This window comes from Chrysochloris asiatica, unplaced genomic scaffold, assembly GCF_000296735.1.
Source record: "Chrysochloris asiatica unplaced genomic scaffold, ChrAsi1.0 scaffold00013, whole genome shotgun sequence".
NCBI lineage: Eukaryota > Metazoa > Chordata > Mammalia > Afrosoricida > Chrysochloridae > Chrysochloris > Chrysochloris asiatica.
Window position 1 is genome coordinate 13,420,616 of NW_006408531.1, and position 13,487 is coordinate 13,434,102.

Below are 13,487 nucleotides of genomic sequence, written 5' to 3' on the forward strand. Positions count from 1 at the left end.
ATGATGGTGAATCTCACTTCACCTCTACCCTAGCCATCATCAAGCCCCACCTTTCCCATGAAAGGGTTTTAAGTAAGGAAGTAACATAATTAATTAAATACACAACTTAGGAAGGATAAGCTGACAGTCAGGATCCAAAAGATAGCTGGGTGGTAGATGAGGTGACAAGGCCAATGGTGCTTGAATTCCCAATGGAAGGAGAGCAGGAACATGTGCTTGCTGCTGCTGTGTGCCCTGGAGCCAGTTCAGACTCATAGAAAGCCCATGTGACTGAATCACTATAGGGTTTCTGGGCTGTATTCTTTACAAGAGCAGGCCATCAGGTCTTATTTCTTTTTCCTGTGGGGCTGCTGGAAAGTTTAAAACGTTGACCTTTCCATTAGCAACCAACTGCTTAACAGTTGTGCTAGCAGGGTTCCTTCAAAGAAACCTAACACAGGGGATAAATGCTTCAGAGCTTGGTTAGTTGCTTTGGGAGAGCAAAGGAAAGAGTTGCATGATAGGACAGGGGTGTTACAGGACAGACCTGGCTGTGGATAAATTGAGCATGGTAAATTCTGATAGTGTCTCATGCTGTTCTTGTTGTTGTTAAATGCTGTTGTGTCAGTTTCAACACATAGCAGCCCTATAAAAGGTTTCTGAGGAGCAAGTGTGGGTGCCACACCAAGATTCCAAAGTGTCTCATAGGGAGTCTGCTATCTACATCTGAAGCTAAGCAGAGAGGCCTAGATTACATCTCCAGACTGGGGAATTCCAGTAAATAGGTATGTTTGCTGCTGGGCTCAGCATAATTACAGACACTGCCGATTGGTTATTGTGGTGCTCTGGATAAGCATTGGACTACTAACTGCAAGGTCAGCAATTCAAACTCACTAGCTGATCTGCAGAAGAATGATGAAGCTTTCTGCTTCCATATCAGAAACAGGGTTGCTATGAGTCAGAATTGACTGATGGCAGCGGGCTGGTTTTTTGGTTTTTAAACTACTGGGAACTGTGAGGAGCCTTTTACATGAACTATTCAATTTCTTCTTTACAACAGCCCTGTGAGGTGGATATTACTATCAAATTTTATAGCTGAAAAATCTAAATCTTAGAGAAGCTACATAACTTAGTTTACTTAAGTAGCAAAGTTAGCACGAGGTAGGGTTGGAATCTGTGAACTGCCTGGCTCTAATATTTATTCTCTTGACCATAGACACATTCTTTCTCATTATTATAGTATTCATTTTCTTAAATAGTTTCTAAAATTCACCCAACATATAGATTTCAAATTAAGAACCTAAGCAACAATAGTAGTAGTTGTTGTTAAGTGTCATCAACTCAGTTCTGACTCATAACAACCTTGTATAGGGTTTCTGAGGAGCCGCTGGTGAGCTTAAACCGCCGGCCTTGTGGTTCAAACTAACCTTGCATTCCAGTGTATTAAACCGCAGCACCACGCTAGGACTCCATTAGGTTACTGTAGGACTACAATCTTCAAGGAAAGCATGGAAAACAGAGGATATGCCAATGATAGTAACTGAGGCATAACACAATGAATAACAAAACAGAAGATGAGCTCACTAAAGATTCTGAGAAGGAATAGTTAAGAGTTGTAGGAGCAGAATACACATTCTTCTATGTCAAAGACACCGTCCTATATTTGCTAAATTTCAAAGTCTGAAGTTAAAATGATGTTGAAGTGACTATTTAAAAGTAAGTAGGCATTCCACCTGTTCATCTGAAATTGAACTTTCTGAGAAATCACGCAGTGTACAATTAAATCACAATGAAAGCAACATTGAGAAAAACCACAGTGACAAGATGAAAAGATCATAAAAAATATCTGTAGAACTTTCTCTGATTCCACCAACTGAAAATCATTTCTCCTTTATAGAAGTCTGACCTGCCACAGAATTGTGCATGTAACTTCCAGCTGTGTGTTGTATTCCTTTTTCTCCCCCACTAAATGATTTTGATGGAGTCCTGGTGTGACTGTTGGACAGGCTGCTAACCACAAGTCAGTCATTCAAACCCACCAGCTGCTCCTTGGAAACTCTATACAGTGTCACTATGATTCAGAAATGACTTGATGACACTTAATGACAGCATTTGACTTTGATGAAGTTTACTTAGCACACATTATTAGGAAAGAACAACTGCTAGAGAAGGATATCATGTTTAATACAGTGGTGGGTCCATAGAAATGAGGGGAGCCCTCAAAGAGGTGGAGTGACACAATGTCACAGCAATGGGCTCATACATCCCAATGACCATGAAGATGGTACAGGACTGGGAAACGTTCTGTTCAACTATACAAAAGGTTGCCACAAGCTGGAGCCAACTTGAAGGCAACTAACAACAGCATTGTATGTACTATTTAAAGCAGAGACTCTTTTTCATGTGTCCTTGTAGCTTGCCACATGACTATCACAAAATACCTTAAAAACAACAACAAAGCCCACTGCCATTGGATCTCTTCTGACTCATGGCTACCCTACACAGGGTTTCTGAGACTGTTATTCTTTAAAGAAGCAGTCAGCTGCATCGGTCTCCCATACAGTGGCTTGTAGGTTTGAACCATTGGACTTGAGGTTAGCAGCCCAATGCATAACTTACAGCACCACAGGCGCCTGTTGTTGTTGTTGTTGTTGTTAAGTGATGTCAAATCAGTTTCAACTGATAGCAACCCTGTATAGGGTTTCCAAGGAGCAGCTGGTGGGTTTGACATGTCGATTTTGTGGTTTGCAGTCCAGTGTTGATCCTACAGCGCCACATCATACATTAAGTATGTGGTGAATTCACTCATCGATTATTCAGCAAATATATGAGTGCAAATAAGAAATTATTGTTACTAGAGTTCTGGTTCATACATGCATGGGTTTATTTAAAACAAAGCATAACTAAACATGTCTCTGCAATCCGTAAATGGCTGCAGACAAGTTCTCTCAGTAAGACACTTGTCTTAGTCTCATTAGGGTGCCTTTTAAAAAAAGGTCCAATCAAAACAGTGGCATTCAAGGGGATCTGCTGGACCAGTTAAATGCAAGACAGTGAAGTCAACTCAGAAGATTATGAGGACTATTTTACGGAGTTGCAAAGATGTACTCTTGATAGATTTTCTCAGGGAAAACAGGATGATCACAGAAGCTTACTAGCAAGAAGCTTTAAGAAATTTGAAAGCTTCACTGATGAGAAAAAGGTCAAGAAAATTTACTGAGGCATTTTTTTCATCATGATAAGACAACTGCTCATTCTTCAAGGGTAGCAAGCATTGATACTTAATAGCTGCATAACTTTGGGCAAATTTCTTGACCTCTCTACCCAAACTTTTAAAATAGAACAATATTTGTTCTGCAGAGTTTTGAGGAAAAGATATTATAGACACAGATTTTTAGATAGATAATTAGATAGATTATATATATTATGATATTATGTATCTATATAGCAGCTGTTCTGCGGGAGAAAGATGAGGCTTTCTGCTCCAGTAAAGATTTACAGCCTCGGAAACCCTGTACAGGGTGGCTATGAGTCAGAACCAACTCCACAGCACATAACAACAACAACACATATCATTAGTGTTTAATGTATCAAATCTGTTAGTGAGATGATCTCTAAATTCAGGTGTAATATGCTCAAGGTCATATTTAGGTTCTTGTGGCCTTTTCTTTAGCTTCAGCTTGAGCTTTCATGTGAGCAATTGATGATCTATTCTACAGTCTGCTCCTGGCCTTGTTTTAGCTGATGATAGGGAGCTTTCCCACCATCAATTTCCAGAGTAGTCAGTTTGATTTCTGTGTATTCCATCTGGTGAAGTCCATGTGTCCACCTGAAATCTGCAACTATGGGTGACTCTGTCAGCATTCAAGACTGGTGATATAGCTTCCAGAATCACAGCAACGTGCAAGTCTCCACAGTGTGACAATCTGAGAGCTGAATAGTGGTTAGTCCTTAGTGAAATGCAAAAAAAAACAACATCACAACCACTAGGAAGGCTATTATAAACAACAAGAACAACAAAACAAGTGTTGAGAGGATGTAGAGAAACTGGAACTTTCATCCATTGCTGGTAGAGATACAAAATGGTTCAGCTACTATGAAAAACAGTTGGCAATTCTTCAAAAAGCTGAAGGAGAAGAGTGGAAGGGAGATGAAAGGGTTAGAAAAAGCAAGGGATAGAAAGGCAAAGAAAGGACTGGGAATGACAAGAAGAAAGCGTTTCTTCATAGACTTTTTACCATAAGATGATAAGTGGTTTTGAGAATCAATTGACAAAAGGTCTAGATTGATAGTATACCAGGTATACCAAAGTACTTAATAGAAATTAATATAAATATGCTGTGTGGAATTTACTTTAAATCCAGATGTCAAGGATTCTCACAGAGAACTTTTCAAGATCATTTGTTGTTGTGTTGTACTGTGGAGTCAGTTCCAACTCATAGTGACCCTGTACAGGGTTTCCGAGGATGTAAATCTTTACTGGAGCAGAAAGCCTCATCTTTCTCCCATGGAACAGCTGTTAGTTTCGAACTGCTGACCTTGTGGTTAGCAACCGGATTCGTAACAACTACACTACCAGAGCCCCTTTCAAGATCATTACTGACAGTTATAATCTTAGACCACCAAAGAGTTAAGCCACCGAAACAAAAATTAGCAGGAATATCAAACTAAAGAAAAAGACACACATGTGCTGAAATTATCAGATGCAGGATGTCAAATGTGCATATTTGATTTGTTTTAAAAAACAAAAAAAGTAATTGAAAATTGTTATTGTTAAGTTCCATTAAGTTGGTTCTGACTAGCAACCATCTATAGGGTTTCCAAGACATGGTTGGTGGGTTTGAGCCCCCAACCTTGTGGCTAACAGTTCGGTGCTTATCTTACACTGCCACAACATGATACCGTTCTTTAAAGTCACCAACAAAAATTACCACATAGATTTTTTTTAACTACCAAGCAGAAATACAAAATGAAAAATATGATATCTGAAGTTATAAACTCAGTGGGTGGAGTGAACAGTAGATTAGACGTAACTGCAGAGATGATGACCCAAAACTCCTCACAGGAAGGAGATAAGATGAAAATTAGAGCAAAGAGAATGAGAGTTTTGTGGAATTCATGAGAAAATGTACAGTATATCTATTCAGAGTTCCAGAATGAGGTAATAAAGAAAATGAGAAAGAACAATTTTTCATGAGCTATTGGCTGAAAGGTTTTTAGAATTGATATAAGACAATAATTCTCTATGAGTCCAAAGGATCTCAAGTGAGATAAATAAGAATTCTATATCTAGTTGTTGTTGTTGTTGTTGTTAAGTGCTATCGAGTCAGTTTCAACTTATAGCATCCCTATATAGGGTTTCTGAGGAGTGGCTGGTGGGTTTGAACCACCAATCTTGAAGTTCAAACTGACCTTGTGGTTCAGTTCTTATCATACAGTACTACACTAGGTAATACAGAAACTGCTTCAATCATACATTGACAGAGAATTTTCAGAGGTTCAAGCCGGATTCACAAGAGGCCATGGAATGAAGAATATCATTGCTGATGTCCAATGGGTATTGACTGAATGCAGAGAATATCAAAAAGATGTTTACTTGTGCTTTATTGACTATGCAAAGACTTTCGATTGTGTGGATGATGACAAACTATGGACAACATTGTGAAGTACAAGTAGAGTATTCCGGAACAACTGAATTGTGCTCATGAGGAATCTGTACCTGGACCAAGAAGCAGTTGTTTGAACAGAACATGGGAACACTGAATGGCTTAAAATTTAAAAAGATGTGTGATAAAGTTGTACTCTTTCACCATATTTATTCAACCTGTATTCTGAGCAAATAATCTGAGAAGCTGGGTTCTATGAAGAAAAACGTGGCATCAGGATTGGAGGAAGACTCATTAATAACCTGCAATATGCAGATGATAGAACCATGCTTGCTGAAAGTGAAGAGGACTTAAAGTATTCACTGATGAAGATCAAAGGGCACAGTCTTCAGTATGGATTATATCTCAATGTCAAGAAGACAAAACTCTCCACTGGACCAATAAACAACACTCTTCTCAACGAAGAAAAGATTGAAGTTGTCAAGAACATCTGCAAATAAAAGTTGGACTGCTACTCAAAGGAAGATAAAAGTGTCTTTAAAAACTCATTACTGGTGATGAGACATGGATTCATCACTTCAAGTCTGACAGTACAGAGCAGAGTATGGGAAACATCCTCAGTCACCGACCAAGAAAAAGTTCAAAAGTCAACCAGCAGCTGGAATATAGATGCTAACATTTTTCTGGAATTTTCAAGGGCTAGTACTGGAACACTATGAAGAAAAAGCTCAACAATAAGCAGTGCTAACCTTACAGTAAGATGCTCATTGAATAGCTGAAGCCTAAACTTCGGATGAAACGCAAAGGACTGCTATCCAAGGGAGTTGTGATCTCGCATGACACACACCTGTGTGTGGTCTGCACATGTGATCTGGACATCACATGGATGTGATCTGCACATCCACACACATCTGCTCACACTGCTGAAATTCTAAAAAACTTTGTTTTGAGGTGTTAAAGCATCCTCCCTATAGTCCTGATTCTGCTCCATCAGACTTTCACCTGTTTGGTCCCCTGAAAGCAGCCCTTCTTGGCCAGCTGTTCACCTTTGATGAAGAAGTGAAGACAGTGGTGCTTTCATGCTCACAGCTCAGCCTCAAGCATTTTTTAATAAGGGAATATGAAAGCTTGTTGACAGATGGACAAAGGGTATTGAAAAGCAAGGAGATTATGTGGGAAAATGATATATTTGTCTTTTCTAAAATTTAATTAAAATAAATTCTACAGCCAGAGTGTGGATAATTTTTGACTCAATCTTGTAAATTACAAATTAGTGCTGGGGAGAAAATGAAATATGGAGGAAAATCTTAAATAAATTCATTTACATAAGTCAAAAAAGGCAAACTGAAAAATATATGTTTGGATATATAAGGTGAAATTACATTTTTAAATAAGAAAAGAAGTGATAATCTCTGAGTTTAGACAGGACTTGCCTCTGGGAACTCCTTGGAGAGATGCATAATACCAATCAGGGCCTTTAATGGAAACAGATGGCACACTCAGGCTAATTTGAGAAACTGTTAATGAAAGGAGTTACTTACAAAGATGGAGACAAGTATAGGAAAATAAGCTAATATAGCAGCACATTGGTTAACGTCAACCAGAAGTCAGAAAAGAAGGGAACTGTAGGAGGTGGAAGCCAGGAAAGTCAGACCCTGAGTACAAAACACATGGAACACAGGGAAGCATGCTAGAGGGGGAGTGGAAGATGTTTCTGCAATGTGGATCATTTCATTCTCTTTTTAAAATAGTGTATACATGATATTTATAAGAGTTTGTATACATGACACATTTTACAGATCAAATGTGAAAAACTGCAACAAAAATAGTAATGTGGTATTGGTTTTGTTGTTATGTGCCATGGAGTCAGTTCCGACTCATAGCAACCCTGTACAGGGTTTACGAGGCTGTAAATCTTTACGGGAGCAGAAAGCCTTATCTTTCTCCCATGGAACAGCTGGTAGTTTCGAACTGCTGACCCTTAGGATAGCAGCCCAATTTGTAACCACTACGCTACCAGAGCCCCTCATCAAAAGATTTCTTTAAAGATGTTTCAAAAAAAAAGTAATGAGGAGCAAGGAACATTGAAATGACCAGTTGTTGTTAAGTGCCTTGAGTCAGTTCTGACTCATAGCAACCCCGTATAGGATTTCCGAGGAACATCTGGTAAATTTGAATTACTGATCTTGCAGTTCAAACTGACCTTGCAGTCCAGTGTATTATTCCACAGCACCGCAACAAGACTAGACACAGATATCATTTTTTCTTTGTGTTTATCTTTTTCATTTTTATGTATAGTTCTCTTTTTCCTCATTGGCAATGATATCAGAAAACTATTTTAAGTTATCACAATTTCATTTAGCAGGTCATTTTAGTCAAGAAGAGCCATTTACAAGCTTCACACTGGAAAGACTCAGGAATAACACTTGCCATTTTCTGGGGAATGGCTTGAAAGTGACAGTCTGGAGGTCAATTCTATCCCATTTATTGTGAAAGAACAAGAAACATAAATACAACCTAAATAAACAGGAAAAGAGAGTCTGAAAGAAACAAAGAAGTTCAACCATCACAAACCAAACAACCAACCAACCAACAAAAAATCTGAAACCCTTTTTGCATCAATTCCAACTCATAGCAACCCTATAGAACAAAGTAGAACTGCCCCATAGGGTTTCCAAGGCCATAAACATTACAGAAGCACAGTGCCTCATCTTCTTCCTGTGGAGTGGCTGGTGGGTTTGAACACTTGACCTTTCAGTTAGCAGCCAAGCAGTGAAACTACTGCACCATCAGGGCGCTCTTCAGCCATTGTATAGAATTAGTTTTCAATCTTTTGTGTTTGTTTGTTTCAACACTCTTGACTGTTGCAGAACCTTATACATAAGAATAAAATAGCAATAAAAATTATTCAGAGCTTTCTGTTTGTCAGGCAGCATTCTGTCAAATATGTATCATCTCATTTATTCATTACTGAAAACCTACAAAATTAGTTCTTTGTACAGATGAAGACACTGAGACATAAAGAAATCAAACCACTGAAGAATGGTTGTGTCAAGCTTGTGTTCTTTACCACCGTGCACTGGGAGCTGCTCGAATTGAAGTGTGGGAACACCAAACTGGAGTTCCATCTCTTTCCTTTCTCCCTGTCACCAGGTGGTACCTCTCAAGACAGCCTGTACAATGCCAAGTGCTCCATGGAACACAGTTTAGAATCTACTGAATTAGAGAGTGGGAAGAACATAGTCGTGAGGGCAGTACAGGCTATGAGAATTTCATGTGATTCTTGCTTTTGTTCATTTGAGTTCAGATTGCTCTGATTCATGGACACTCCACGCACAACAGAACCAACTAGTATCCAGTACCATGTCATCTTCACAGTTGTTACATGTCAGCTATTCATTGTTCCAGCCACTGCATACTTGTATGCCTTTCAGCCTAAGGGACCCATCTTCTAGCACTCTATCGATAATATTTTCTTGTGATCCAAAAGGCTTTCATTGGCTACTTCTCAGAAGTACATCAGTAGCCCATTCTTCCTAGTCTGCCTTACTCTGAAAGTTCTGCTGAAACTTCGCCACTTTGGGTAGTTCTGTTGGTTCTTAAAATGCCTGTGGAGTCGCTTCAAACATCGTAACAACATGCAAGCCACCACAGCACAACAAGTTGATAGACAGGTATTGGAATTTGATACTATGCTTCCTGAAAGCCAAACATGCCTACCCTACCCTGCCCCACCCCCACGGAAAATCTAGGAAATTTTAGAGCTTACATCAGGAGTCCTTAACCTCTGGTTCATTAAGGCAATGAAATCAAAGGTTAATTCTTGGGCATACAACATCTAAATGAATGTGCCTTACTTGTGAAACCAAGTTTCCCTTTAATGCTAAAGTCATGACTTGTCTGAGTGTTCAATACACTTTGGCATCCAGATTCCAGTCTTTTTACAGCTTCCTGACTAAAGGAACTTGGGGATTTCTGGGCAAATTTACTGTGTCACAGAATATCCTGTGACTTGCTACCTCAGCCAGATTTCTTGCTCTAGAAAACAGCAGCATTCTTCTGCAGATCACCTCTTGTCAGTTCATAAGAAGAAATGACTGCTTGAATTCTTAGATACATACTTAGTGACATAATAACAACATAAATCATTAGACAAGGTCACAGAAGGAGCCCTGGTATTGTAGTGTGTTACTCATTGGGTTGCTAACCACAGTGTCAGCAGTTTGAAGCTACCAGCCAATCTGTAGGAGACAGATGAAGCTGTCTGCTTCCGTCAAGATTTACAGCCTCGAAAATCTTATGCAGGAGTCATAACTGACTCTACAGCATATCACTACCACCAAGGTCACAGACTTTGAAATCAAATAAATACAGGTACAAGTTGTGTGCTAAGCGCTTATTAATGGGGGTGGGGTGGGGGGGTGGTAAGTTATTTAACTTCCTAGACCTCAATTTCTCCATCTATAAAGCAAGGGTTATAGAAAGATTGTAGTGATGATTAAACTCTGGAAAGCACATGCAGGGCATAGGAACTCTTGTAGGTTTATGAATCTTTGTAGTAAGGCTTCTAAAAAGATGCAGAAACCTTAACTTAACAGAACAATTCCTCATATTGACCTTTAAGAACACAGCAACATTGTGACATTAGTAAGGACAACTTTATAGGAAGTTACAACTGATAAGGACCAGAGAGTTTAAATTCTGGTAACCTAATGGGCAAGGGTTAGAACCAGAAATCCCTCAAGGTATAAATGGTCAATACTTTACTTACACTTAAAAAAATATATCAGTTACTTCAATTGTACTTTTTGTATGAGCTATATGTAACATTCAACTCAGGACTAATCTTTTTTGGTGCATTCATAGACTACAAAAATTCTTTGTTGTTAAGTGAAACTAGATCCATAAATTCAGGTTACTAGAAATGTATGTGGCAAATTTTACTCCTTATTTCAAAAATATGGAGTGTGTTTTGCTGCCAAACAAATAGGACTTATCTCATTCTTTCGGGGAGTTAGAAAACAATGACAGTGAAAATTTATTTCCCAGAGTGTGTTTCTCCTTTTCTTCTCTGAGAACACAACCAACAAGGGTATGTAAACATTTCCTCCAAAACAGAGTGAGAAAACAGTTGCCTCATAATCAAAACTTCTGCATTCAATTTTCAAAGCTCACTCACCAAAAATTGAGGGTATTTTGGTCAAAATTGAGAAGTTAAAATATTTTTTGAAATGACAAATACCAAGCTACAACTAACTAAATGTGTTACAGGATTTGGTCAAAATGGACCTGAAGTAAACTTTTCTTCTCTCTAAGCAAAACATTGTGTGGTGCTGTGGATTAATGCGATGGATTGCAAAGTCAGTGTGAACCATAAAGTCAGTGGTTCAAGCTCATCACTTGCACCTCAGAAAACCTATACAGGGTTGCTATGGGTCAGAACCAACTCAATGGCACTTAACAATAACAACAGCAAAGTAAAACATGACTACTGTAGTGCTGCCAAATAATATTGTGATAGGGACAATCATCCTACATTATGTGCTCTTATAATTAATATTGAGTTGGTAAATGATTTTTATACACTACACCACACTAATGAAAGTACAGTGTGTTGCATGTCTATCTTTTCCGAACATAGTTGACTTTTATAATAAGTTTGAGAGGCAAATGAAACAATTAAGCTCAAGGTTGTTGTTGTTGTTTAGGTACCATCAAGTCGGTACCAACTCATAGCAACCCTATGCACAACAAACAGACAAAACACTGCCTAGTCCTGGGTCAACCTCACGAGTGTTGCCATGCTTGAGCCCATTGATGCTGCCACTTTGCCAGTCAATCACACTGTCAGTCTTCCTCTTTTTCCCTGACCCTCCACCTTACCAAACATGATATCCTTCTCCAGTGACTGGTCACTACTGACAATATGTCCAAAGTATGAGAGACGAAGTTTAACCATCCTGGCCTTCAAGGAGCACTCTGGCTGCACTTCTTCCAACACATACATGTTGGTTCTTTTGGCAGCCCATGGCACTTTTAATATTCTCCTCCAACACCATAACTCAAAAGCATCAATTCTTCTATGGTCTTCCTTATTCACTGTCCAGGTTTCACATGCATATGAGGTTACTGAAAATACCATGACTTGGGTCAGGTGCACCTTAGTCCTCAAGCTGACATTTTTGCTCTTCAACACTTTAAAAAAGTCTTGTGCAGCATATTTGCCTAATACAATATGTCGTTTGGAAGAATATACCATGTACAAGGATAGGAGGACTCAATATCGTGAAAATGTCAATACTACCCAAAGCAATATACATATATAATGCAATCCCAATCCAGATTCCAGCAACATTCTTCAAAGCGATGGAAATGACAATTACAAACTTTATATGGAAAGGAAGGAGACCCAGGATAAGCAAAGCGCTGCTCAAGAAGCAGAACAAGGTTAGAAACCTCTCACTCCCCGATTTCAAAATCTATTACATGGCTACAGTGGTCAAAACAGCCTGGCATTGGTACAATGAAAGATACATTGATCAGTGCGACATAATTGAGAATCCAAAAATTAATCATCCTCGTGCAGCCAACTGATTTTTGACAAAGTGCCTAGGTATGTTACATGGGGAGGAGATAGTCTCTTCAACAGATGGTGCTGGCAGAACTGGAAAGTGATATGCAAAAGATTGAAACAAGACAGCAGGTGGAATGGTGTCTCCTTCACTTCACCCTCCAGCCACTGCAGCCGCAACCAGACTTTGCATTGGTCGAGAGCCTCATCTGGGAGCGGAGCGGCACAGCGGGCCCCCTCAGGAGACCATCAGCAATGTGCATTCCTCCATCATATGCTTACCTTTGCAAAGCTGCAAGAGATATCTTCAACAAAGGATTTGGTTTTGGATTGGTGAAACTGGATGTGAAAACAAAGTCATGTAGTGGAGTGTAATTCTCCATATTTGGTTCATCTAATACAGACATTGGTAAAGTTACTGGGACCTTGGAGACCAAATATAAGTGGTATGAGTATGGTCTGACTTTCACAGAAAAATGGGACACTGATAACACTCTGAGAACAGAAATAATGATTGAAGACCAGATTTGTCAAGGTTTAAAATTGACATTTGATTCTGCCTTCTCACCAAACACGGGAAAGAAAAGTGGTAAAATCAAGTCTTCTTACAAGAAGGAGTGCATAAACCTTGGTTGTGATGTTGACTTTGATTTTGCTGGACCTGCAATCCATGGTTCAGCTATCTTTGGGTATGAGGGCTGGCTTGCTGGTTACCAGATGACCTTTGACAGTGCCAAATCAAAACGGACACAGAATAACTTTGCAGTGGGCTACAGGACTGGGGACTTCCAGTTACACACTAATGTCAATGATGGAACAGAATTTGGAGGATCAATTTATCAGAAATTATGTGAAGATCTTGACACTTCAGAAAACCTTGCTTGGACATCAGGTACCAGTTGTACTCGTTTTGGCATTGCTGCTAAATACCAGTTGGATCCCACCGCTTCCATTTCTGCAAAAGTCAACAACTCTAGTTTAATTGGAGTGGGCTACACTCAGACTCTGAGGCCTGGTGTGAAGCTGACACTGTCTGCTCTGGTAGACAGGAAGAGCATTAATGCTGGAGGCCACAAACTTGGGCTTGCCCTGGAGCTGGAGGCTTAATCCAACTGAAGAAACATCTGGGAATGGATAGCAGAAGATTTGGCCTTAATATATTTCCACTGTGACCAGCAGGCTTCCTCCCCCTACCCCACCCCCAGGAAGGTGATCAACACACGGATGATCTAAGCAGGAGCTGTGTTTTCAATCCTGAGACAGTTACTTGTTCACTGGGTTCTAGTTCCTTTGGTTCTGTCTAGTTCTCAGGGCTGCAGTCGTGCAGTCTC

At 39.5% G+C, this 13,487-nt stretch overlaps 1 pseudogene; it reads left to right on the top strand.

Moving 5' to 3' along the window:
- The first annotated feature begins 12,411 nt into the window (after window positions 1–12,411).
- Window positions 12,412–13,263, top strand: LOC102813491 (annotated as a pseudogene).
- Window positions 13,264–13,487: the final 224 nt, after the last annotated feature.